Source organism: Pongo abelii, chromosome 6, assembly GCF_028885655.2.
Source record: "Pongo abelii isolate AG06213 chromosome 6, NHGRI_mPonAbe1-v2.0_pri, whole genome shotgun sequence".
In the NCBI taxonomy this organism is placed as follows: domain Eukaryota; kingdom Metazoa; phylum Chordata; class Mammalia; order Primates; family Hominidae; genus Pongo; species Pongo abelii.
The window spans coordinates 47,387,469-47,415,098 of NC_071991.2; the positions used below are offsets into that span (position 1 = coordinate 47,387,469).

The 27,630-nt window shown below is 42.5% G+C and overlaps 1 long non-coding RNA gene across 2 annotated transcripts in view; it reads right to left on the minus strand.

The window, feature by feature from the left end:
* LOC129060331 (uncharacterized) overlaps positions 1-27,630 on the minus strand; it is a 52,769-nt gene that overhangs the window by 10,674 nt on the left and 14,465 nt on the right. The window contains exon 3 of one of the 2 annotated variants that reach the window (XR_008526940.1): positions 16,151-16,529. The exons of the other annotated variant lie outside the window; for it this stretch is intronic. This is a non-coding gene — a long non-coding RNA (uncharacterized LOC129060331). Of the gene's footprint in view, positions 1-16,150; positions 16,530-27,630 lie in introns of those variants that run through there. 2 annotated transcript variants of the gene reach the window in all.

A 27,630-nucleotide genomic window follows, 5' to 3' on the forward strand; every position in this document is an offset into this window, starting at 1 on the left:
ATGGAGAAAAGGAAACACTTGAACACTATTGGTGAGAATGTAAATTAGTACAATCACTATGTAGAATAGTTTGGAGGTTCCTCAAAACACTAAAAATAGAGCTACCACATGATCCAGCAATCCCACAGCTGGCTATACCCAAAAGAAAGGAAATCAGTATGTCAAAGAACTATCTATACTCCCATGTTTATTGCAGCCCTGTTTACAACAGCCAAAATTTGGAATCAACCTAAGTGTCCATCAACAGATGAATGGATAAAGAAAATATGGTACATATACACAATGGAATACTATTTAGCCATACAAAATGAATGAGATTCTGTCATTTGCAACAACATGAATGGAAATGGAGCTCATGATATGAAGTGAAGTAAGCCAGACACAGAAAGACAAACATCACATGTTCCCACTTATTTGTGGGATCTAAAAATCAAAACAATTGAACTCATAGAGATAGCGAGGAGAACAATGGTTACCAGAGGGTGGGAAGGGCAGTGAAAGGGTATGAGGAGGTGGGGATCATTAATAGGTATACAAAAAAAAATAGTTCAAAAGAATGAACTAGTATTTGATAGCACAACAGGGTGACTATAGTCAATAATAATTTAATTGTACATTTTAAAATAACTAAAAGAGTATAATTGGATTGTAACACAAAAGATAAGTGCTTGAGGGGATAGATATGCCATTTTACATGATGGATTTTATGCATTGCATGCCTGTGTCACAACATCTCATGTACCCCATAAATGTATACACCTACTGTATACCCACAGAAATTAAAGTAAAAAATATTTTAAAGAGAGAAAAGAGTGATTTATCTCTTAAGATAAATTTGGCAGCATGAAGCAGAAATCCAATGATGAGAAACGTACCAAATAGGAGTTTATGTTTCTCACAAATAAGTGTCGGGACCTGCAGTGGCTACTCCAGAAAGCCATCTAGGGTCGGACCTCTCTAGCCTCCTGCCCCGCCATTTTTAGCAGGTGGGTTGCCCTTATGGTGGAAAGATTGTTACCTAACCTGCAAGATGCACCTCATATTCCAGGAACAAAGAAGGAAAAAGAGAAAGTAATACTTAGCAGTGCATCCACCAGTTCAGGAAATATTAGCTTTGATAGTTTTGCTTTCTGGGTCATGCAGCCAGCTGCAAGGAAATATGGGCTCATTGCTCCCAACAATTGGGTTCCATGAGTAAAAAAGAACGGGAAATGGTTATTGGATAATATTATAGAACCAGCCATGAATGCATTTCAAATAAAAGATGAAAGGCTGCATTCTTTAACACGAAGGGTTGGGACACTTGGCTAGCCATCTGGGGAGAGGAGACTATTAGAACTCTACTTCATGTATTACATGAATCTAAATTTCATGTGGATCAAAACAGGTTACAACTAAAAACAGAAACGGTACAATTACCAGGATAAATCACAGGTTAGTATCCACATTATTATACAGCAGGTGATGCCTTTCTATGCCAAATGCTATGAGCAGAATTCATGAAGGGAAGGATCAATAGATCCCATTATGAAAATGTCGAAAACTTTTTAGCAATAGCTTTTATATTTTATTATTTTATTTTTATTTACCAAAAAATGCCATGAACGAACACAATCCAAAAAAAAAACTATTTACTAACAAAAATACATTCATTATATATGAAAAGGAAAATATCCTTAATGTAAGATTTGGTAAGAAAAGAATTCATATAATAAATGGCAAAGATCATCAACACAGTTTGCAAGATAAAAGAAAATTAACCAACAGATACATGAAAATGTGTTTAATTTCATTATTTAGTGAAGGAATGCAAATTGGCAACAATGAACTACCATGTGGTACCTATAAAACTCTGATGATACTCAGTGGTTAAGGTGGTCAGGATACAGACCAGGAGAAATGTTGGAACTGCTTGTTGGTGGGCAATATAACAGTAGATGTATCAAAATCTTTAAATACCTTAAGTGCCACTGCTAATGTTTTATTCTATGAAAATCTTTAGAGATCTGTGAAAAGTTTAGCTATGAAACTTTTATGACTATACTGTATTTGGAATGAAAATTTGGAGAAGCATAAATGTTCACCATAGGAGGTTGGGTAAATAAATTTTGTTACACAATATAACTTTATTTGGTCATGATTAATTAGACTATGCTGAAATTTTATTGTTATAGAAATATTCTCCTGGTATATTTAATGGAACATACAGGTTAAAAAAACATTAAAAAGTGATTGACAAACAGAGATTGAGAATAAGACACAGAGAGACATATAGAGAAGATTGAGAAGGATATATATTCAGAAGGATATATAAGCATTTATAGATGTGGCTATGTTATGGACACAGGGAGGGGAACAGCACACACTTGGGCCTGTTGGGGGCTGGGGGACAAGGGGAAGGAGAGCATTAGGACAAATAGCTAATGCATGCGGGGCTTAAAACCTAGATGACAGGTTGATAGGTGCAGCAAACCACCATGGCAGACATATATCTATGTAACAAACCTGCATGTTAGGCACTTGTAGCCCGGAACTTAAAGTAAAACAAACAAAAAAAAATGTAGCCATGTAAAGAAAATTTTGGTGTGTTTCATTTTGTGTCTTAAATTATATGTATTTTCTTTACCTTTATATGATGAATATACAATGTTTGTAATAACAACAAAAGGGAACAAAATGTATGATCCTAATCATGAATAAAATTACACCAAAATAACAATATTTACCTCTGGGTAAAAGGACTATGGGGTTTTCATTTCTTTTTTTTTTCAGTTCAAAAACAGCAAAGCCTACTCTCCCGCTGGGTACCAGCTCCTGACGACATGCCCTTCATTGATTTCTCACAACCCCTTCTGCTGGAAAAGCCCCTCGTCCTGCACTACAGAGCTAGGTGGGCCAGGTACCCCAGGAATACCTACATCATTGTGTGAATCCCAGCCTATTCTATTTTCTGTTTGCTTGCCTTTCTCATTCCCTCAACTCTAAGCTCCTGCAGGACAGCACCTAGTGGGTGGTCAACAGGTTTTCCTGTCAATGGAGGTAATAAATGAGAAAGAGCAAGAATGGGACCAGTCTCCCCTGTGCCTTGGATCTCATTTACTTTAGCTCATTGAATCCCAACCAAGATCTCATGAAGTAGGTATTATTACCCCTCTTTCCCAGATAAGGAGACCAAAATCCAAAGAGTTAAGAATCTGGATCACGCTCAACAGCCCCTAATGCATAGTCGGTGCTAATAATTGTACAACTAAAGAACAACTAAAGACCATGTGTAGTCTGTGGCCATTTCTCTAAGGGCAAAATTAAATGAAGAACCAATCTAATTATCTATATGATTAAAACAAAAAGCACCTGGCTAGGAAAATGAGATGGGGAGTGGAAATAGGAACAGGATGTTTATTTTACTTTTTCTTTTTTTGTCCAGAATCCTTTTGGATAGCTACATAGAGTGACTGAATTCATCTGCATTAAAACCCCTTGAAAATTTTTATAGTTTGAGCCAAAGCAAGATAATGAAGTGAACCCTTCTAGGCAGGAAGGCAAAAGCAGACTTAAAAGATGATTCCTCTGTGTTACTTGGCCTTTATAGAATGAGCCGTGATGAGCTCCTCGAAAATGCATTATTGATGTGATGTAATAAGGCAAGCTTTCTTTTTCCTTTTCAAATAATGACTTATTTTATATTAACTGTGCCATGAAACATTGCCACTAAAGGTTGTTTTTCAGCACAAGTGAATTGTATTTGATTTCATGCCTTGCCTTTTCCATCTATTGCAATAGCTCTCATGTTTTGTCAATGAGGTTTTATTCATATCATTATTTGATTTCTCATTCAGCATGGACTCAATGGATTCAAGATATTTTTCTTTCCTCAATTATGCCTTTGTGTTTTCTTTGATTTCCAAGTGATTTCTGGTTAATTCATGCTTACCTTCATATTCCATTTATTTTATCTTCTTCTATAAGAAAACTCTTTAATTGTGCTACATTAAAAAAATAGATACGTTTGCAAATAATTAGATATTTAGTTTTTTTAAACGGCTGCCTGTTCCTAATGTCTTGAAAAATATTAAAATCCACAGTCCTGTTCTCTCATGATACATGCAAATTCCAATTGCATGCAAGGTTGTTATTGGAGTACCAGGACAAACAAACTCAAAATCCAAATAAAGAGATTTTATTTAGAATACCAATTAGATGGGGAATGTTAATTAGGATTTGATACAAAATTTATGAATCCAAATTACACATAATTAATGTTCTTCCCCAGCTACATTTGGTAATGATTTATTTTCTATTTAGTATTCAGTTGGCATAACTTGTAAACGCATACTCATAAATGCATGTCCATTTTCTTTCTTTCTACAATGGAAAGCCTTCTGCATGCCAGGCACCGTGCTAGATGCAGTCTCAATTTACACGGAGCTTGTGGCTTGTGGTCTAGGAGACAGACAATGAAATCACACTAACGAATATATAATTTCTTTAGGGCACTGACATGAGTGCCCTAAAGAAATGGAGCACAGGCCCAGAAGCTTCTCCAGGCTGGGCCAGCCAGCTGAGACCTCAGGATGAAACAGAGGTAAAAAGGGCGTGCCCTCTGCACCTCCACCCTGAGGTTCACTCCCTGCAATTAGGCACATGCTCCTTTAAACCTTTAAACGCAGTATCTGAAAATTCTGTTGGATTCCTGCCCTATCACACGGAGACATTTTCCCTACTAAATGCTTGAGCTGAAAAACTTGCTAGACCTGACCTGGCCTGAATTTTGAAATTCAGTGGCCTGTCCAGTTAGAAAGTCTTCTGCTTCTACTGTTGGCCATAGCTGCCCAACTACTAAGCTTCATTTAAAACATGTAGTCCAAAGTTTTCGGCTGTCCACAGCCAGGGGAGGCTGTGGGACAATGGCTGGACAATGTGGAGTGTGGGTCTCCTGTGGAGCCAGGGGCTTCAGTAGCAAGGAACAGGCGCTCCCTGGACAACTCTGTCCTGTTTCATCGTTGTTCACAAATAAATTCCCTTTGCACCCCCAACACATACACACACACACACACACACACACACACACACACAGAGAGAGAGAGAGAGATTGAGACTTCACATAAGATGTGTACCCTTGGTTAGAAACATTAGGAAACAAGTGACAAAGCAAAGTGCTCAAGTCCATCTAGAAAATCTTAAAGCCAGAAAAGGAACTGAGTGAGTAAAAGGAAGAAATGGCCTTTTGGCAAATGCACATGGTGAAGGCAGACCTTACACCTGGGAATGGCTGACCAGACCCAAGGTTCGGTGAGTTTCTATTTGGTGCTTGATGACTTCACATGGTTCACATGGGGTAAGCATCACCTTATGGAATTACAGAAAAACACAACTCAGAACTTGTTCAAGGTCACCTGGCTTCTAAGTGGTAAAGCCTAAATTCAAACTCACTCATTCCAAGTTCATTTCATATCCTTATTTGGGGAGAAAATGTTAAAATTAAAAACATAATAAAAAATCCAGAGTTCATCTTGTGATGGCTAGAAAGCTCATGTAGAAGACCCTGGGTGGAGAAGGAAAGGTTCTATGATCTGCTCATGGCAGAGACACCAAGATCAATCAGAACAAATTATCCTTCTTTGGAGAGAACCAATTATTTCCAGGGTTAAAAAAAAAAAAAAAAAAAAGCCTATATAATATTTTAATTTATTCAGTTGTCCAGTTGATAATCTTCTAGAATCCAGATGGAAGGGTGACACTTTCATGTTATTTTTCTCAATCTGCTCCTTTGTTCTCCCATCCCTTGTCTAATTTTTACCCTAATTTCTGTAATAATATGAGCTACATGTTTAACAAATATTAGTTTATTATCTTGATTCTTCTGTTTCCTAGATGTTTATTGTGATCAATAAAAGTGTAACATCAACTCTGTATTTGTGAAGGGAAATTCATGGGAATGTGTGGGAAAGAAACACGTAAATAGTCACTAGTTTCCAAGATACTTGAATAATAAAAAAAAAAAAAAGCATTCATTCTTACCACAACACTGCAAGTCTATATTATTCACACCATTTTACATAGAGATAAACAGAGACTTAAAATCAAGGTCCTAAGCTCATGTGACCCACAGGGTATTTGCCGTGAAGTTACTGCACTGTAATATCTAAGTCTGCTACAATGGGGGAAAGGTGGTATTTAATGACGTTCCTCAGCACTGTCACAAAATGACACAATTAGGGAATAAATTCTAGATTTGAAGTTAATCTTCTCACTGCTATCACCAGAGGGTGCAGAACGCTGATCCTGCAGGCAAACACAGCCACCTGAACAACCACAAACAGCAGACAGTGGGAGGTGGCGCTGGGGGCTGTGGCATTACAAGCCATGCCTGAGGCTACCCAGCAGCAGCTAAGGACTGTGAGAAGGATGAAAAGGCAGGATGGAGATACTGCTTCATAGTGTAAAGGACAAGAACAGAGAGCTGCAGAAAGATGTTGAGTCAGACCCCACCAGGACTAGATCTTTGACACTAGTCACAGAGTGAGCGTAGTTGGGACATTAATAGTAAAAGCCTCTTGCATATTCTTTAGAGCTCATCAAATATGACCAGAGTTATTTCATCAAGGTGTACATGGTTGTTGTTCTACTGACAACAGAAGAGTAAGGGCTGACTATATGGGTTAGTGCAAAAGTAATTGCAGTTTTTGCCATTAAAGTAGTAGCAAAAACTGCAATTACTTTTGCACCAACCTAATACAAACCTATCACCTTCATAAAGTCCTAAACTAAAGCACCCATGCAGGTGTTGTTTTGTACCTCTCACTGGGTGCTGAAGTAACAAAGATGCCAACAGATGACCACCAAGACAGGTACACAAACCGGGTACACAGACTGCAGCTAGTTGCTGGGGCAAGGTTGGAGTGTTCTGCCTAATAGAAGAGGAATTGATTTTAATGCAAAGTGAAAGGAGGAGAAAGGAGCCAGTGGATTCTGTGGAGAAAAAAAAACAAAGTATGGTCTAGGGACCATACCGCCGGAAAGTGACTTTAAAGAACAGAAATGCCCAATTGAAGATTTTAAAGTTATTGTCTGTGGAATGTCTGATGAAAACACCCTCCTCTGCCCACAAAGGACTCTTCAGTAAAGTCTGCATTGTTCCCCAGTGTTTTCCATTAATGGATTCTTAGCAGAGAATCGACCAAGAGCTGAGCTGGGCATCAGGGTTGGTGCTAGGCAAAGACGGCTGCAGGAGCCTGGGGAGATGGGAGAGCTGAGACAGGCAAGGCCTCCCAATTGGGCATACCATTCACTGTGCTTAGAGTGAAGATTCTGACAGAAGTAGTGGGGAAGAGAAGAAGAAGAAACAAAAAGAGAGGATGAAGGAAAAAAAAAAGAAAGAGAAGGAGGAGGGGAGGAAGGAAGCAAGCAGCACAAGGTTGTTTTTGAATGTGCAGAATTCTCTTTGGATGTGCAGAGCTCCAGAATTGAAACCAAGTGTCAAAGCCCTGCATTTTCTACTGAAGTGTAAGCATACGACAAAATCCCCATTTCTAAAAAGTCAGCCCACTGTACGAACTCAGTCCATGCTGAATTCAGAAAGCTTACTAAAGTGTAAGCATACAACAAAATCCCCATTTCTAAAAAGTCAGCCCACTGTACGAACTCAGTCCATGCTAAATTCAGAAAGCAGAGGAAGCTTGAATGGTTCCCATGACACAGTGAAAACACCCAAACTGTCAGAAGGGCTTTCCAAGCCTTCCACCAAACAGCTCCAGGCTACTGGTCTAACCTTATGTTCCACTTCCAGGAGCAGCTCTAGTCTGCAGCATTTCATGCTGTAGGCTGTCTCCCTCTGGACGTCCCTGTTGTCTCCCTTCTTCACCTACCTAAGTCTTTTGCATTCTTCAAGTTCCTGCTTGCATTATGCCAGCCCTCCCCACCTATCAGGAGATAGGTGCAATTCCCTTCCCAGTCTCCTTACTCTGTATGTCTGTTGTCTAGATCATCTTAAGCCACCTATGCATCCATTTACAGACTCAGCACAGTGAGGGGACCTAATTGGTTCCCAATAAATATAGACTGCCTTGAAGTTAAAGATGTTGTGTCTTCAACAATATTTGCAGTGAAGCTAAATAATCTGGCTTAACAAAGTGTTCCCTCTAGAGGTTTCCCCAGGAAGATAAGTAAAATCACATTGCAGTGATCTAATTCAGAATTCGGATGCAGCAAACCTAGCATGGCTGTCTTACAGGTTGCTCCTGTGACAGCTGGTGCCTGATTTAGAAGTTGCCTGCCCAACCAGATATGTGTTTCTGTTAGATCCAATTAGGAGGATGAAATGGTGCACAACAGACAAAAAGTCCCATTGATCTCATTTCATTCACCTACACTCATATCTGTGCCTATATGCCAGCCAGATCTAGTGTCACAATAACCAGAGCACCAAGTTTTTGAGGTGAGTCATGGGCTTGGGTGGGCACATTACAGGGGGCTTATTGGATGCTCTGGGAGATGTGCATGCCAAGATGCCATTGGGGTTTCTAATTTCTTGGCCCGGGTCCTCATTGCACCAGCAGGAACCACAACTCCAGCGGACACCAGGGGACTGTCTGCAAGGCCCTTGTGTCAAGGCAGGAGATCTGATCTTCTGAACTCCAGGAATGCAGTGCGTGCCTCTTTTTTAATGCCCTAATTGGCACAGAGATTCCATCCTCTCGAGAAGACCACATGGAGACAGAAAAGCAGTGTGGTGAACAAAGTGTCCTGAAATTGAAATGCTGCCCGTTTATTCCATGAGAACTTACACCCAAATGGAAATAAACATAACATTACAAAATGGTTTATGTCCTTTTTCTGATTTGCCTTTGCCAACATTATCCTTCAGAGCCACATACTGCCCTTTTTAAAAGACCCCTCTCAGATGGTGTCTGGACACAAACATCACTAACAGAAGAGCAGACACTGCTGAGCAGCATAGCCTGCCCCTGCTTCAGCTGGCTTCTTCAAGTTGGCACCATTTGAATGTGAGGGAGGAAAAATGGTAAAGAAAGGAGCTGTATTAGACAGACAGGGAGAAGTAAAGGGAGACAGAGTGAGCCAGAAAGAAAGAAAGAAAGAGAAAGATAGAGGCAGGAAGGGAAGGAAATAAAGTCTGAGGCATAAACAAAGACAGAATAATGTACAGACAGACACACAGAGCCTGGCAGAGCAGGCTGATGGACAGACAGACAGACCACCAAGGGTGGTCCAAGACACCATTCACCCAAGCCACTTCCAGGGCTACTCTGGGCTAAAGGGCATCCAAGACCACTTTCCCCAAAATACCACTCCCTCTGCTCCCCTGACACACTTCCTCCACTCTGTCCTCTCCTAAAACACATCAGTCCTCTATGACTCCAGGTACTCAGAAAGACCCAGCCTAAGATGACAGCAACAAGGAGATACTTCACAGACAGACTGAGTAGGAAATAGACTCAAGGAAAGAGACGAGGGGAAAATGTCCTGGGGAGAAGAAAAGAGAGTGAGAAGGAGGAAACGAGATGATGCTGTGACAAGGTGGGCTGATACGATATGGCTCTGTGTCCCCACCCAAATCTCATGTTGAATTGTAATTCTTAATATTGGGGAAGGGACTTGGTGATTGGATCTTGGGGGTGGATTTCCCCCATGCTGTTCTCATGATAGTGAGTGAGTTCTCACAAGATCTGATGGTTTAAAAGTGTGTGACATGTCCCCCTCCCTTGCTTGCTCTCTCCTGCTGTCATGTGAAGAAGGTCTTTGCTTTCCCTTTGCCTTCTACCATGATTGTAAGTTTCCTGAGGCCTTCCAGTCATGCTACCTGTTAAGCCTATGGAACTGTGAGTCAATTAAACCTTCTTCTTCATGAATTATCCAGTCTCAGATAATTCTTTATAGCAATGTGAGAATGGACCAATATAGAAAATTGGTACCAGAATTGGTACCCAGAGTGGGGCACTGCTATAAAGACAACTGAAAATGTGGAAGCAACTTTGGAACTGGGTAATGGGCAAAAGTTGGAACAGTTTGAAGGGTTCAGAAAAGACAGGAGGATGTGGGAAAGTTTGGAACTTCCTAGAGACTTATTGAATGGTTTTGACCAAAATGCTGATAGTGATATGGACAATGACGTCCAGGCTGAGGTAGTCTCAGATGGAGATGAGAAACTTATTGAGAAAGGAGTAAAGGTGTCTCTCTTACTATGCTTTTTTTTTTTTTTTTTTTTTTTTTTTTGAGACAGAGTTTTGTTTTTGTTGCCCAGGCTGGAGTGCAATGGTGTGATCTCAGCTCACCACAACCTCCACCTCCTGGGTTCAAGCAATTCTCCTGCCTCAGCCTCCCGAGTAGCTGGGATTACAGGCATGCACCACCACACCCAGCTAATTTTGTATTTTTAGTAAAGACAGGGTTTCCCCATGTTGGTCAGACTGGTCTCGAACTCCTGACCTCAGGTGATCTGCCTGCCTCAGCCTCCCAAAGAGCTGGGATTACAGACGTGAGCCACCACGCCCAGCCATCTCTTGCTATGCTTTAGCAAGGTGATTGGTGGCATTTTACCTCTGCCCTAGAGATCTGTGGAACTTTGAAATTGAGAGAGATGATTTAGGGTATCTGGCAGGAGAAATTTCTAAGCAGCAAAGCATTCGAGAAGTGACCTGGCTGTTTCTAGAAGTGTACACTCATATGCATGAACAAAGAGATTATCTGAAACTGAAACTTATATTTAAAATGGAAGCAGAGCATAAAAGTTTGGAAAATTTGTAGCACAGCCATGTGGTAGAAAAGAAAAACCCATTTTATGAGGACAAATTCATGCCTGCTGCAGAAATGTGCATAAGTAAAGAGAAGCTGAATGTTAATAGCCAGGACAATAATGAAAATGTCTCTAGGGCTTTCAGAGAACATCATGGCAGCCCCATCCATCATAGGCCTGGAGGCCTAGGAGAGAAAAGTGGTTTCATGGGCCAGGCCCAGGGCCCTGCTGCTCTGTCAGCCTCAGGACATGACACCCTGCCTTCCAGCCACTCCAGCTCCAGCTATGGCTAAAAGGGGCCAAGGTGCAGCTGGGGCCACGGCTTCAAAGGGTGCAAGCCCCTAGCCTTGGCAGCTTCCTTGTGGTGTCGGGCCTGTGGGTGTGCAGAAGGCAAGAGTTGAAGCTTGGGAGCGCCTGCCCAGAATTCACAGGATGTATGGAAACTCCTGGATGTCCAGGCAGAAATCTGCTGCAGGAGCAGAGCCCTCATGGAGAACCTCTATTAGGGCAGTGTGGAGTAGAAATGTGGGGTTGGAGCTTCCATACAGCATCCCCACCTGGATACTACCTAGTAAAGCAGTGAGAAGAGGGCCACCATCCTTCAGATGCCAGAATGGTAGATCCACTGACATCTTGCACTGTGTACCTGGAAAAGCCACAGGCACTTAACCCCAACTGTCGGGTTATCAGCTGTAGGGGCTGTACCCTGCAGAACCACAGTGGCAGAGCTGCCCAAAGCCATGGTAGCCTACCCCTTGCATCTTCATAAATTATGCTGGCAGAGGGCAGAAGCATTGATGAAGTGTTTGTTTTAAATAGCAATTTTTAAAATTCTTGCTATTCTGAACTGTGGCTTCACCAAAGAACCCTATTTAAAGTGTGGCAACACTCAGTGGAAATTTGCATGGGAACTTTGGCTGCAAAGCCTGCCTCAGGAAAGCAGCCCTATTTAAAAAGAGCTATATGAATGCTACTGTCTTTGTGTTTTCCTGGGTCACTAGCCTAGGAGACCACAATTAAGAAAACGTAATGTGAGACATTGAGTCAAAGGAAATTATTTTGAAGCTTTAAGATTTAATGACTGCCCTACTGGGCTTTGGACTTGCATGGGGCCTGTAGCACCTTTGTTTTGGCCAATTTCTCCCATTTGGAATCGGAGCATTTACCCAATGCCTGTACCTCCATTGTCTCTTGGAGGTAACTAACTTGTTTTTGATTTTACAGGCTCACAGGTGGAAAGGACTTGCCTTGTCTCAAATGAAACTTTGGACTTGGACTTTTGGGTTAATGCTGGAATGAATTAAGACTTTGGGGGAATGTTAGGAAAGCATGATTATGTTTTAAAATGTGAGAAGGACATGAGATTTTGGAAGAACCAGGTGCCAAATGATATGGTTTGGCTCTGCGTCCTCACCCAAATCTCATGTCAAATTGTAATTCTCAATGTTGGGGGAGGGACCTGGTGGGAGGTGACTGGATAACGGGGGTGGATTTCCCCCTTGCTATTCTTGTGATGATGACTGAGTGAGTTCTCAGGAAATCTGATGGTTTAAAAGTGTTTAGCACTTCCCCCCTCACTCTCTCTCTTTCTTCTGCCACCATGTGAAGAAGGTCCTTGCCCTTCACCTTCCATCATAATTGTAAGTTTCCTGAGGCCTCCTGGTCATGCTTCCTCTTAAGCCTGTGGAACTGTGAGTCAATTAAACCTCTTTTCTTCATAAATTACCCAGTCTCTGATAGTTCTTTACAGCAGTGTGAGAACAGATTAATACCGGGGCTATCTCCTCCAAAGCCAACTTGAGGGAGTGGGGATGGGTACAGGGCTTCACCTGCACTGGGGTCCAGACATCCCAGGAGGAGGAGTGGGAGCCTTTCTCTGCACACCTTTGTAACTCTGGTGCCAGCTATCTGGAGATCTTTGAGTCCTCCAGCCTTTAGAGCTGACCCTTATTAATATTTAAATGATGGTGGCTTATATACACTTAAGTCTATAGTACTCGAGTATCATGATATTCTGCAATTCATATGCAAATAGCTCAATAAATAAATAAATATACAAATAAAAAGTTAAAACATATAGAGAAAGAAAAATAAAGTAAATATGGCAAATGTTAATTCTTGACTCTATGTTGTGGAAACACAGATGTCAGAGGGCTTTTAACATTTCAGGATGTTTAAACTTCTCATTTATTATAGGTTGGAATTGTTTTAAAAATAAAATAAGACAAAACAGTGGGTGCAGCTTTCATATGGTTTGGCTCTGTGTCCCCACCTAAATCTCATCTTGCAGCTTCCATAATTCCCACGTGTTGTGGGAAGGACTTGGTGAGAGACGACTGAATCATGCGGGTGGTCTTTCTTTTGTAAATTGCCCAGTCTCCAGTATGTTTATCAGCAGAAAACAGACTAATACAAGCTTCTTTACCAGACATGATGGAAAATACAGGGCCCACTCCTATTTCTTCCAGGCATTGCTTATGTAGAATCCACTGCATCACTTTCACCCTCCTACTGAGTCTACCACATTATTCTCCTCTCACATTTGCTGGTGTTCCCCTTTCTCTTTACTCCACATTGACCCAAAGATGGAATATTGCCCCTTCTTCCTGGATTATCACAAACCCCACCCCCACAGAGGTTGTGACCAATCACCTTTATTACAGATTTGGAGGCAAAGATTGGGGGCAGGGCTTCTATTACAGAACATCAACAGACAAAATGGAATATTTTGAAATCAAAATTTAACTAATTTTGCCTTTACAGTTTAAAATGAATGATATACTTTACTACCTTATACTTGTAATATTATTTCTAATACAGTGAGAAAACTGAAGGGCAGCCTTGCTGTTTTTAGAGGTCCCCTGGCCAGCCCTAACACAAGGAGGGCCAGATTCAGGTATTTTTATAGTCATCTCTTCTCAAGACCCAGCTCTGTCATGTTGCTCATCTGGTTCCCTTTCCTCCTTCACCCCCTCACTCCTCTGTCCACAAAAACTCTGAATTCAGCTTGATTTCTTATGCAGAGCCATTCGATTCTCTCTATATTGTGCCCTCTGCTTCCAAATGGTGTGCCTGCTCGTACAGTAGGAGGGGAGCTGCCCCCTACGGAGCCACATATCTATTAATTCATTTGGTTAAGCAGAAAACAGTTTGGCCCTAAGAGCAATTATGCTAGCAGAGGGCAGAAGCATTGATGAAGTGTTCGTTTTAAACAGCAATTTTTAAAATTCTTGCTACTCTGAACTGTGGCTTCACCAAAGAACCCTATTTAAAATGTGGCAACACTCAGTGGAAATTTGCATGGGAACTTTGGCTGCAAAGCCTGCCTCAGGAAAGCAGCCCTATTTAAAAAGAGCTATATGAATGCTACTGTCTTTGTGTTTTCCTGGGTCACTAGCCTAGGAGACCACAATTGAGAAAATGTAAAGAAGTCTACCCCCAGCTCATTTTCCCAACCTGGTTATCTACCCAACTATCATTTGTATTCTTGACTCAGCCCTCCCGCTGACAGCTCTATTCAGCCACCTTGGCTTCTATTCAGTCTCTTGGACCCAGATCTCAAATCCCCTTTGGGGCCTTTCTTTGTTCATTCCTACTTCAGGGTCGAGGACCTGTTCTGGATCTACTCTGTTCCTGGAATCTCTGCTTTCCATGCATTGTCTGCAATGTTTGGCCTCCTGTGAACAGGACTCAGTGACCTCTGTCCCTTATATCACTTTGCCACCCCAAATGTGCACAGCCAGTGTGAAAACCTTCAGGAACAGAATCCTTGCCCTGTCACTTCCTCCACAGTCCCAACTCTCACAGAAGTTTCTTGTCAGAGAGGCAAGTTCCAATTCTTCACTTTGGGGGAAGCCAGTGCTCTCTCTGCCTTGTTTCTGTAATGTCCTCTGAACGGGCTACACCATGGTTGAGCCATTGTGACCCCTGTGACCCACACATACAGGCCTCCTGCAGTCATAAAGCCTGGAGCAACAAGAGAACCACTAAAGAAGAAGAAACAGCTAGTTCCTGCCTTAACTGATGAACCGATCTCGCAACATTCCACCATTGTAATATGTTCCTGCCCTACCCTAACTAATCAATTGACCCTGTGATATCGTGCATTGTGACCTTCCCCCACCTTGTGACTATGCACCTTGTGACATTCTTCCCCTGCCCAAAAAAACTGCCCCTAACTATAACTTTCCACTACTTACCCCAAACCTATAAAACCAGTTCCACTCCCACCACCCTTCGCTGACTCCTTTCTCAGACTCAGCCAAGGCTGTTTATTCACTTCCACCCAAGTGAATAAACAGCCTTGTTGCTAACATTTAGCCTGTTCGGGTTGTCCCTTCAATTAGACATGTGCATAACGATTTCTAGAACTTTGGGTCATCAGAAAGAACCGTGGAAACATCACTGGTCTAAGACCAACCAGAGCCCTCCTGATTCTGAGCAAGACAACCTTGGAGTCTTTTGTTTGCAATAAGAAGGAAACTTCCGAACTATAATAAGAAATAGAGACTTATTCAAGGTTCTCAATCTCCCATGCCCTATTAAAGGAAGTACCAGGAAATATTTAAATAGCACCTGCACCCCTGGATTGAGGCTTCTTCAGCTGCAGAGCCATCCAACTCCAGAGATGCTAGAGCACCAATTAGAGCCACCAAAACTCTGTGAGTCATCAGAACAACTCATACCAGGGCAGGGCACCCGTCTCTGCACTCTTATTATTTCATTCAGGCCAAAAGTTACCGTCATAATCTTGTCTTATCAGATTTGGGACACTCTGGAACAAATGTCATCCTAATTTTGGTAGAAACATAAAAGCAAGTAAGCATGATTTATAAACAAAGGGCTTTCAGCCTAGGATTTGCAAAAGTTCTCCTTCACTTTTATAATTTAGTCTATCTACAGAGGGACATTTAGACCTTATTGTACCTTTCCAAAAATTCTGCAACTAAGAGTCACAGCCTGTTAATCCTATCTGCTTTCTTGGAGTCAGGGGGTCTCTTATAACCACTACATGCCAGCAGGTGCTGTTCTAGGAAAATCTGCCTTCTTTGAGGAGCTTCTTCCCCCATACCGTGCTCTCACATGCACACCCCTGTAGTCTATCTCAGTGACTGGTGACCTCTTCCTCCTGGGCCAGAGTCCTTCCCCCAGGGTGGTATAAATAAAGCTCAGAAGAGACAGTTCTTCCCTCTCCCGAGATAAGATTTGAAAACTTTGAGTTCAGAACCACCAGCTTCCCCTGTGTCCCAGGGCAAACCCCAAAATTGGGGTCAGCCCAGGAAGCCAAGTGGGTCCTTAGCTATATGCAGGAAAGAATTCAAGAGCAAGCCAACAGAGTAAAGTGAATACACGTTTATTAAGAAAGTAATGCAATAAAAATGTGGCTACTCCATAGGCAAGGCAGCCTTGAGGGCTGCTGGTTGGCTACTTTTAGGATTTATTTCTTGATCATATGCTAAACAAAGTGTGGATTATTCATGAGTTTTCCAGGTAATTTATTGGGGGTGGGGAGTGGGGCGCCAGGTTGCCATGGCATTTGTAAACCCTCATGGCATTGGTGGGAGTGTCTTTTTGCCTGCTAGTGTGCTATAATTAGCATATAATGAGCAGCAAGGGTAACCAGAGGCCACTTCTGTTGCCTTCTTGGTTTTGGTAGGTTTTGCTCAGCTTCTCTACTGCATCCTGTTTTATTGGAGGGGTCTTGTGTCCTGTGTCTTGGGAAACCAGTGCCGCCAAACTCCTATCTCTCACCTGTGCCCACTGCATATCCCCAGTTTACCTGCAGGAGGAGAGAATGAACATAACACAAACAAGAGCAGCGGAGGTTGACTGACCCTGTGGGTGCCCGAGGTTTCGGCATGAGAAGTTCTCAGAAGAGCCCTGGGCACAGCATTCCCCAGGTTCTGCTTTTAGGTTCTGTTTTTCTATTCTGATGGTGGTGTTGACTTTCTAAACCACCCCGATCTTTCCAATAAATCTTTTCATGTTTAGACGGACTCAAGCTGGTTTTCTATTACCTGGAACCCAAAGAATCCTAACTAACAAATGGCCCATAATTTATCTTCATCATTCAAATAATTACTATGTGCCATGTGGATAAATAGGATGGCCTCTGCCCTTAAGGCACTCAGAATCCAGAGGAAAGAGGCATGGAGTAGCACTCCTTTCCCTGAGTTCCCAGTTCCTGGGCTTCCCACCTTGCACGCCAATGAGTTGTGCACGGGACACTCCACCCCACTCTGTCCCCCGGGGGCAGTGGCTGCCCTTTTTGCCCCTTAAATTCCCATTACCTATGGCAATCATAAAGACCCTATGAAGCCTTGTCATAGGAATAAGTGAAATGCAGTAATAACAGTAATGCTGCTTTATGGTTTTCAAAGCCCTTTCAGATAAATCATCTCAAATGTCAAGAATATGCAGTTTCAGGGATCTTTATAGCAGAAAATTGACGTTTTCTGGGCATCAGAGCCAAATAAAAACAACGTTCAACTTCCTTCCTTTTGTTATCTAATCTTAATTTGGCTTTCTAAATAGGCTTCCTGCCTATGAAAAGAATGGGCTGATGGTGGGGAGCTGGGGAGCAGGAAGGGTGATAAAAGTACCTGGGTAACTTGGTCACATTTTCTGAAAATCAAATGAATTGGTTTCTGCTGAAGAGAAATGTCAGGGCCTCAGGTACCCAAATGCCTGATCCTCCGTGAAAGAAAATACCATCTCATGATCCCAGACTCACTACGCCAAAGGGAAAGTTAAGCTTGGACAATAGAAGGCCACATACCTCCTCCCCGATGGCCTCCTGCAGAAATTACTCACAAGGAAATTCCCTGTGAGCCCCTAAATCTTTTAGGACAGCGGTCCCCAACCTTTTTGGCACCAGGGACCGGTTTCCTGGAAGACAATTTTTCCACGGATTGGGGCAAGGGGGAGGCATGGTTTTGGGATGAAACTCGTGCGCCTCCGATCATCAGTCATTAGCTAGATTCTCATAAGGAGTGCATAACCTAGATCCCTCACATGCACAGTTCACGATAGGGTCCGTGCTCCTATGAGAATCAAATGCCACTGCCGATCCGCCAGGAGGTGAAGCTCAGGCGGGTAATGCTCCCTGGCCCACCGCGCACCTCCTGCTGTGTGGCCCGGTTCCTAATAGGCCACCAAATGGTACCCGTCCACGAACTGGTGGTTGGGGACCTATCCCTGCTTTAGTATATATATCACCCCATAAACTAACCCTAAAACCAAATTCTGTTGAATTACTTTCTGACAATGTCAATTGCTGGTTTAATTTCACAGGACAAGGACAAGACCAGAAATCACCCTTCTGTCTACCCTGAGATGAATGTATAACTGGCTTTTCCCTCTATTCCCTCTTTTCACATGTTTGCTTTAGCTTTTTGTTTGTTTGTTTTTGAGACAGGGTCTTGCTCTGTCACCCAGGCTGGAGTGCAGTGGTAAAATCATAGTTCACCGCAGCCTTGATCTCCTGAGCTCAAGGGATCCTCCTGCCTCAGCCTCCCAAGTAGCTGAGATTACAGCCATGTACCACTGTGCCTGACTAATTTTTTTTTATTAACACTCAGGGTCTTGCTTTGTTGCCCAGACTGCTCTCAAACTCCTTGGCTTAAGTGATTCTCCCACCTGAGCCTCCTAAAGTGCTGGGATCACAGGTATGAGCCACTGCACTGGACATTCACTTTATGTTGTGTAAAGTGTGCCATTTACTGAGTGGAAGACGATGTATAATTGACTTTTTCTCTAGCCCCTCTTTTCACATGTAAACCGTAGATTTACTGAGCCTAATCAGAGCCTCCCAAGAATGTAACCACCTGCCTCCTCTTCCTTTTTTTTCTTTCCTGCTTATTCTTTCCCCTTTACTGATGTTCCCAAAACCTCCTTTGGAAAAAGCACAGGTCACAGATGCTCCTGTGACTTATATTTTTTCCCAGGCACATCCTTAACCTTGGCGAAATAAACCTCTATCTATTGAGATCTGCCTCAGTCACTTTTTGGTTAATAGCTCCCAGCGTGAGCTGGCAACCAAAGTTCAGGGTCTGCAAAGCCAAAGCCTCATTCATTCAACTCATTCAATCCACGAGCTCTATTGCATGCCAATTTATATCAAGCACTATGGTAATGCTCATGACTGTACCCACTCTCATCAGGATTTTACCACTGAGTACAGTGGTTCTTGAATTGACCTGTGCCCTGGAATCACCTAGACAGCTTTTAGAAATACTGATCCCTGGATCCCACACCCAGAGACTAATTTATTTAGTCTGAGATGTGATCTCAATAGCAGGAGTTTTTAAATGTCCCCAGGCAACTCTAATGTGTGGCCCAGGTTGAGGCCACTGGTCTCGAAGAGGAAGATGAAAAAGCAGAGAGTTACCAGAAAGGGTCTAAGCGCCTGATGCAATGAAATCATGTGGGGCCCTCACAGCCCAGGCTTAGGATCCTCTGAGAGGCTCAGGAGCCCAGAGAAGGAACAACTCAGATGAGACCTGCCAGGTCATGCCGAATGGCCAGGTGAGGATGTTGGGAAGATGGGAGAAGAAGAGTGTTCTGGACAAATAGAACAGCCAGTAAATGCCAGAAGAAAGTGCCCTGAAGGGAGAGAGAGCCTGGTGCATTGGCAAACAGAAAATGTCCCTAGGGTAAAGGAGAGGCAGGGAGTGATAAATTAAGCTTGGAGAGGTGAGTAAAGATCAAAACACAAAAATTGAAGTTTTGAGATGCAATTCTGAAGACACTGAGGAGGCATTAGAAGGTCTACAGCAGGAGAATGAAAATGACCAGATGTGGGCAGACAGAGCACTCACCGTCTTTCTCTCACACTCTTGGAGAATGACTAAGAATGACTCTTAGGCTCAAGCCTGTGAGTAGAAAACAGCAAGGAAACAGCATGGTTAATGCAGATAGGTGATTGTGTTAATGATGTATCATTTTACTTTTTAAAATCTTGTTTGTATCTAGTCATTGGGTTTGATATATTTATAACCTTCTTTTTCTCCCCAGGAGATCAAAGCAGCTGCATCATCTCATTAACCTTCACTCAGCATTCCTGGAGGAGATTGCCAGGTAAATTATATTAGGGAAAATTTGAAACACTTAAAGTTTAAAACATTTGCCAAAAACTCAGTGTGATAAGCTGAGAAAACGCCAAGTTCTGGGGCTGCTTTTTTCCCTGATTCTTAGGGTCCGATTTATCTGCAAGATGATACTGTTAAGAAGAATAGGTCAGCTTGGAGCATCTCTGCAGAGCAGGGCAGTGCCGAGCTTCAGGCTAACCTGCACTTAGAGAAAAACCAGAGGGAAACAAAATTGCTTTTTGCTCAAGGAAACTAACAATTTCAGTTCCTGGCAAAATAGTCGGTTCATGAACTGAGCTATGAGAGAAATGATTGCATTGGCTCCCAGAGGAAACAGGATCTTGCCAACTCTCCCACTGCTAATAAAAATTTTAGACTATTTTACATTTGCTCTCATGAGGGAGAGACTAGATATTGCTTATCTAAAGCTAAAACACTTTGAATTTGATTTGACCTGGTAGATTTTTGCTAACTCAGCAACTACACATTGAAACTGGCCCATTTATTCTGTTTTGAATCAGTCAACTGTGTTTCCCAACATACTGCCACCTCTTGTAGGCCCAGAACTGATTTTCTGCTGCTCTTTCCTTAAGTTACCTCTTACCTACTCACTTGAAAACGGACGTTTAAATTTGCCTTTCAGTTCCAGTGCTGAGCTCAGCCCACTGCCAGAGATCAGACAAAAATGTCAGAGTATGGATTACACCAGTGCTTCTCAAACTATAATGTACTCCCAAATTACCTAGGGATCTTGTTAAAATGCACACTGGTAGGCCTGAGGATGGCCCCGGATTCCGCATTTCTAAGAAACTCCCAGGTAATGCCAATGTTGCTGGTTCCAGGGCCATACAGTGTCTACTGGTTCTGAAGCTCTGAGACGATCGCTCCTCTTAAAACTCTCTCCCCCTCATCCTGCTTCAATTTTCATTATCACGGAATCATCTGAGTCTTAAAGACCTTTTGCCCTTCCAGTGTCTCCTTTAAAAAACATACTCCCTGGAGGATTAATATTTGATGCTCTCTCTCAGCTAACAGTATCAGGGATTAAGTTTCAGCCAGTTGAAATCCAGACCAAAATGGAGTAAGTCAGGACTGTGGATGCAGAAGAGAAAAAGGCAGCAAAGAACACAGAAAGGACCTAGTGGTGACTTTATCCTCCCCAGTGAAAGAGAAACAAAACATGAAGCCACTCAGAGGGGTTTCAAACCACAGGACGTCACCTGGAACACGTGCAGAGCTATAGCCTTGGCAATAAATCCCAGTTCGGCCCCAGGATTGGAGGCAAATTAGGTTGCATTTTGCATCTGTTTCCTAACCTGTAAAATGGAGATGACAATACACACCCCATTGTACCTCAAGTTATGGTGAGAATTAAAAAGAGACGTTTAATCTTAGATACTGCCAAATACCTAGTATGGTAGTTCTAATCATTACTCAAAATATAGTCAAAATGTAATTAACAATGCCTGTACAACTTACAAAATCAGATTAGCTGGAGTATGGGAGTGAAGGGAATACAGTTTATCACACAGTCCTCCAACCCCTTCTCTGTTATTTGCCTTTTTGTATCTTGTGTCCCATGATAGTTTTCCTCTGCTCCTTTACTCAACATTTGATTTTAATTTACTTGTAGCGTTTTCCCCTGGGGAAATGTCCTATTCAAGAATAAGAAAAGCATCAGGAGTTACCATGAATTCCTACTGGGATACCTTGCTTCATTAGAAGACACCACTGTAAATCCATTACTTCACTTACTCTTTACTAACTGACCTTGGACAGATAATTTTCTCATACTTTTTTTTTTCCTCTGTAAAATGGAAACAACAGCAGCTATCTCATAAGGTCACTGTAGAGGCTTCAACAGAATATTGTATATGGCCCCCTGAATATTGTAAATTGGAGTCTTCTGCCTCAGAATCCCTCCATCAATGTCCCTTTGCTCAATTGCATCAAATAGGCATTATCCTTGGGAGTAAACAGACCAAGCTAACAATGAATTCTAACCTTATTTCTTCTTTTTCTTTTTCAAACTTGAAATGCTCACTCCTATTTTCTCAACTTTTCTCCAAATTGTAGCAGCCCAAAGAACTGTTATTGGAAAAGCTGTATCAAATATAATGTTTTTGAGCTGTTCTTTTTTAACAGGTCTAAATGGGACAATTTCAAATTTCTAAGGAAGTCAGCATTTTAGCCACTCGGAGTTGGATGGGAACGGCTCTCAAGAAATGGAGGCATATAAAAAAGAATGAGATCCTGTCATTTACAACAACTTAGATGGAACTGGAGAACATGATGTTAAGTGAAATAAGCTAAGCACAGAAAGACAAATGTCACATGTTCTCACTTATGGGCAGGAGCTAAGAGAAAAACATAAGTTGAATTCATAAAGAGTAGAATGATGGTTACCAGAGGCTGAGGAAGATAGCAGAGAGGGGAAGACAAGGTGGGGAATGTTAATGGGTATAAAAATACAGTTAAGACAGAATGAATAAGGTCTGGTATTCAGTAGCACAACAGGGCAACTATAGTTAACAATAACTTATTATATATTGTAAAATAACTAAAAAAGTGGATAATACGGTTTGGCTGTGTCCCCACCCAAATCTCATCTCGAATTATAGCTCCCATAATCCCTATGCTTCATGGGAGGGAGCTGGTGGGATGTAACTGAATCACAAGGGCAGGTTTTTCCTGTGCTCTTCCTGTGACAGTGAATAATTCTCACAAGTTCTGATGGTTTTATAAAAGGACAGTTCCCCTGCACACATTCTCTCGCCTGCCACCATGTAATACATGACTTTGCTCTTCCTTCGCCTTCCGCCACAACTGTGAGGCCTTGCCAGCCATATGGAACTGTGAATCAATTAAACCTCTTTCTTTTATAAATTACCCAGTATCAGGTATGTCTTTATTAGCAGCATGAGAACAGACTAATAGAGTGAAATTGGAATCTTCCTAACACAAAGAAATGGTAAACACTTGAAGTGATGGACATTTCAATTACCCTGATTTGATCATTACACATTGTATGCCTGTATCAAAACATCACATGTACCCCATAAATATACACAACTATTATATGCCCATAATAATTAAAAATAAATGTAAATGATTAAAAGAATTTCTTAATTTATTTATATATATTACTTTTATAATGTATACAAGTAATAATTACAATAATTGTTAAAAATAAATGGAGGTGTTAGGAACAATACTCTGGCAGGAACACAATGAGGTCTGGAGAGGAGCTCTTTCTTTCCCCTTTGGAACCCCAATCCAATAATCAAAAGCAAAATTGCCAACATACGTTTTGTTTTCCATCACATGATGTTCAATTTGGGCCATGATAATATTTCTAAAATCCCATTTAATATAAATTTTGTTTTATTTGAGCTAACAGATGGATCCTGAAAGCTACGGAACAGAATGGTTGTACAGTATGTAATAAGTCACACCGGTAGGGTGACAGGCTCCAGGTGTCTATGTGGCTTGGGAAGCTATTAAAAAATATGAAGAAAATCAGTTCAATATTAGGTGTTTTTAAAGTCAAAAAAATCCTAATTTGGAAATCTACGGGCTGTTCATCTTTTTTTTTTTTTTTTTGACATGGGAAATGAAATGTTAAAATACCACTTGAATAGGCAACCACCTTTCAATTATCTCATCCTCCGTGGGCCCCAGTTTCCTTATCTATGAAATGAGGCTCGTTTTGGATCAGAAGTGGCAGAGATTTCATTTTGTGTGCTATCCCTAACCCATGACAGCAGCTACTGAGGCCCGGCCTGAGAGGTCTGAAGCTCTGTATCAGTCAGGGTTCTCCAGTGAAACAGAACCAATAGAATGTGTGTGTGTGTGTGTGTGTGTGTGATTTCTTATAAGGTATTGATTACAGAGTCTGAGAAGTCCCAGGATCTGCCATTTGCACACTGGAGACCCAGGAAGTCCAGCGCTGTGTTTTGAAGGCCTGAGAGCTGGAGAGCCAATAGTGTAGATTTCAGTCTGAGTTCGAAGGCCTGAGAACTAGGAGCAGGCGGTAGACTGATGTACTGCTCAAGCAGTCAGACACAGAGAGGGTGAATCCAACCTTCCTTCACCCTCTTGTTCTATCCATGCCCTCAATGAACTGGATGAGGCCCACCCACACTGGGAAATCTGCTTTCCCCAGCATACCAATTCCAATGCTCATCAGACATCTGGGCATCCTGTGGCCCCATCAAGTTGACAGAAAATTAACCATCATAGATAGGCTCTGTCTGAACTGTTGTCACAGTAGATAATTAATATCTGTTATGAGTCTAGGGCAGAGTTGGTTAGAGTTGTGCCAATCATTTGTAACACATGTGAATTAGACGGTCACTGATGTCCTTTGCTTTCTCCGTAGGTATTGAGTCTGATTTGCCTACCACAAGATGAAGGGCACATGTGGAGGGGGAGAAGCAGAAGATTGGATCGGGAAGCCCGAGAGTCATCTGGAGGTGCCCTAAGAGTGTAGCTTTGGATAACAGACATCCTGAAAGCTGGCTTGCCTGCCACTGAACACCACATGCAAATTCAAGCCCAGTGAATATGTGTGATCTCAACTGAAACCAAAAAAAAAATGTTTTTTAAAAACCAATACAGATTTAGGCCCTCACAATTCTCTCAGCAACTGTAATGGATTGAATGGTGGTCCCCAACATTATGTCCATTTCCTAACCCCTGGAACCTGTGACTGTGACCTTCTTTCAAAAAAAGGGTCTTTGCAGAAGTAATGAAGAGATCAGATCATTCTGGGTTACCCAGGTGGGCACTGAATTTAATGACGAGTACCTTTATAAGAGACAGAAGAGGAGAAGACACATGAGGAGGAGGAGGGACTGTGGCCACTGAGGCACACTGGAGCCATGCAGCCAGGGAAGCCGAGGCACGCTGACATTCACCAGAAGCAGTCAGAGGCAAGGGAGGGTTCTACCCTAGAGCATTAGGAGGGAGTGCAACCCTGCCAATAATCTCATCTTTCAATTCTGGCCTTCATAACTGTTTTAAGCCACCAAGATGGAGATAACTTTTATGGCTGCTGGAGGAAACTAACACAGTAGCCTACAAAGGCAGTAGAGCAGCTCAAGCTTGGCCACAGGAGGAGTCAGGCCTTGTGCATAGGACATGGGCTTAGATCCCCACCACCCTTCCCAACTCCCCTGCTCTGCAGATCACCTCCTTACACAGGATCCCCCAAGTAATCAGCACCCCTTGCCTGCCTTCCTTTGGGCCTTGCCCCCCTATCTGCGCCATCTCCGCCCTCAGACAGCCTCACCCAGGCTGCACCTTGGGCCTACCTTGACCTCGGCCAAGTTCTCTAGTCCAACTCAGCTGCCAGGCTAGTCATTAATCATAATTCTATTTGCACAGGATGCAGCACATGGCCATGTTGGAGAGTCTGCCAAGCTATGCTCCTTCTCCTTTATTACCCAAGTGACAACTTGCAACTGCACACACAACCCTGCCAGCACTTGGCAGCTGAGGAACGGAGCAGGAGAGGCAGGGAGCACGCCAGCAAGTAAGTGCCCGGGAATAATGTCTGACAAAGAACCTTTCCTCTTCACATCGCAGGGTAAATTTGGAATCTGGTTAACAATCATTTATTGTATGTGGTCCAACGCTAGAAGAGAGGATTTTGAATGTTCCCAACACAAAGAAAGGATCGATGTTTGAGCTGACAGATATGCTAATTATCGATTTGACCACTGCACATCATATGCATGTATGGAAATACTTTGTACCCCATAAGTATGTATAATTATTAGGTGTCAACTAAACATACAAAAAAGGAAACTTTGCTCTCCCAACTTGCAAGAGATAATGCACGAAAGGGGTCATTTCTGAAATGTCATCTTTATAGCCTCAGAATTTCAATCCACAGGAAGAGCATTCACAGTAACAACAAGTGGTCCAAACCACTCACATCTTCGGACGCTGTTGCTCCATCCTATCTTGTTCTAATGATGTATATTGCTTGCACACACCAAGGAAATCTAAAATACATCATATAGCCAACCATACCCCCCACCTTGAAACTGGTACATTCCACCTCCACTTCTCATTTCATCCACAGCCATTTCTTTACATTGAGACCTCACCTGGAAAAATAGAACAAGCTGTCTTGTAAGCTGGGTCTTCCCCTACTGTCTTAGAACACGGCAAGGGACTAAGATGTCATCTGGCTCCTGTGTTATGATGAGAAATGTGAGGGAAAAAAAACTAGGCCAAAAATTCTGCTTGCTAGGTATTATGATACAATACTGTATATTACTAGAGTCTACTCTTGGCCATGTGTGTCAAGAGTAGTGATGTAGACCAATACTTAAAATCTGGGAGACACCAGTTTTTTGTTATAAGAAAGGAATAATTAGAGCTTCCTTGCATAATTAGAGTGGGAATAAACATACCAAGTCTAGGGCTCGCACATAGCAAGTCCTCAGTGAATATCAGCCACTGGCGTTCCTGTTGCTGTTATTGGGATTGCTGTTAAAACCACCCTCCCCAAAGATATGTAATGGTTTGTTTCCCTCCATCTCCTACCCGCCCTCCACTATTCCCACTTGCCTCCACGTTTGTTCATCTAATGACAAAGGGAGGGATCAAGATGATAGAAGAAATGAAAGCAGAAACTTGGCTCCTGCTGGATCAGAGAAAGGGCCTTAGCCATTCAAGGACTAAAAGGTACATTTGTCTATCAACCACTTTGCTTAACTCTGTTCCGTATTCTGCACACAGAGTCATTAGGAGACTCTTCTGCTTCAGAAAGCACAGCAGCCTAAATGGCACTTAATTTTGTCTCCAAAACCACCAGCCTACGTATAAAATATGCATCACCCCAAGAAACCATCTTGCTTTGTGAATAATTGGACACATGACTACAGAATGACCCCGTCCAGACAGCCCATGCTGCCCTGATCCCTTCCCTGTAACTGGGAAGGTGCTGCCAGTTTTCTTTGGCCAAGCACAGAGGAAGGGTTTCCGTTTCTGTTCCCTCCAGCCTTGATGTTTGTCCACCGAAAGCCAAGCCTTGTCCTACCTAGGGTCCCGGCTCTGCGCAGTGCATTAAGGAAACCATGGTGCCTCCCACTGTTCCCCCTTCAACCCTAAGCTCTGTCCTCTTATCTCAGCACCTGGATCCTCCCTTCAGCTCCCCGACTCCTCTCCTGACCTCTCTATGCAGCCATACCCTTCTGTTACCTGCATGAACCTAGCCCACAGCACACACACAAAAAAAAGGCAGGTTGCTAACCTTGTGTATGACGTCCTTAGACAAACTTCAACCCTCCTGATTGGTCCATCAATTTCCCTTCATGCTATGGTAGTGGTAACCAGATCCTGGGTAGTATGCCTGGTCAGCTGGGCAATGCTTCCACTTTTGCTGCAATTTCATCACTCCAGTCAAAGTCGTCACTCATCACCTTGACGTCAGCCAATCTCTTAGAAATGCGTCTCATGAACTAATCACACATGCACATAAATGGCTGAGAAAGCAAGTTTTCCCCTGGGGACTGGTAGCAACTGGGGTAGGCATTCCCTCTTTCTAAGGGCCATTCCTTGGGGTCTGCTGTTGGCCAAAACATTGGGACCACAACCTTTGTACCCTCCTAAAAATGAATTATTTTAACTTAGGTCAGCCACTTGGTATATTTGTTGGCTAGGGCTGCCATAACGAAGTATCACAAACTGGGTGGCTCAGACAACAGGAATGTATTTTCTCCCAGGCCCTGGAAGCTAGAAGTCTGCAATCAAGGTCTCAGTGGAGTGGATTCTTTC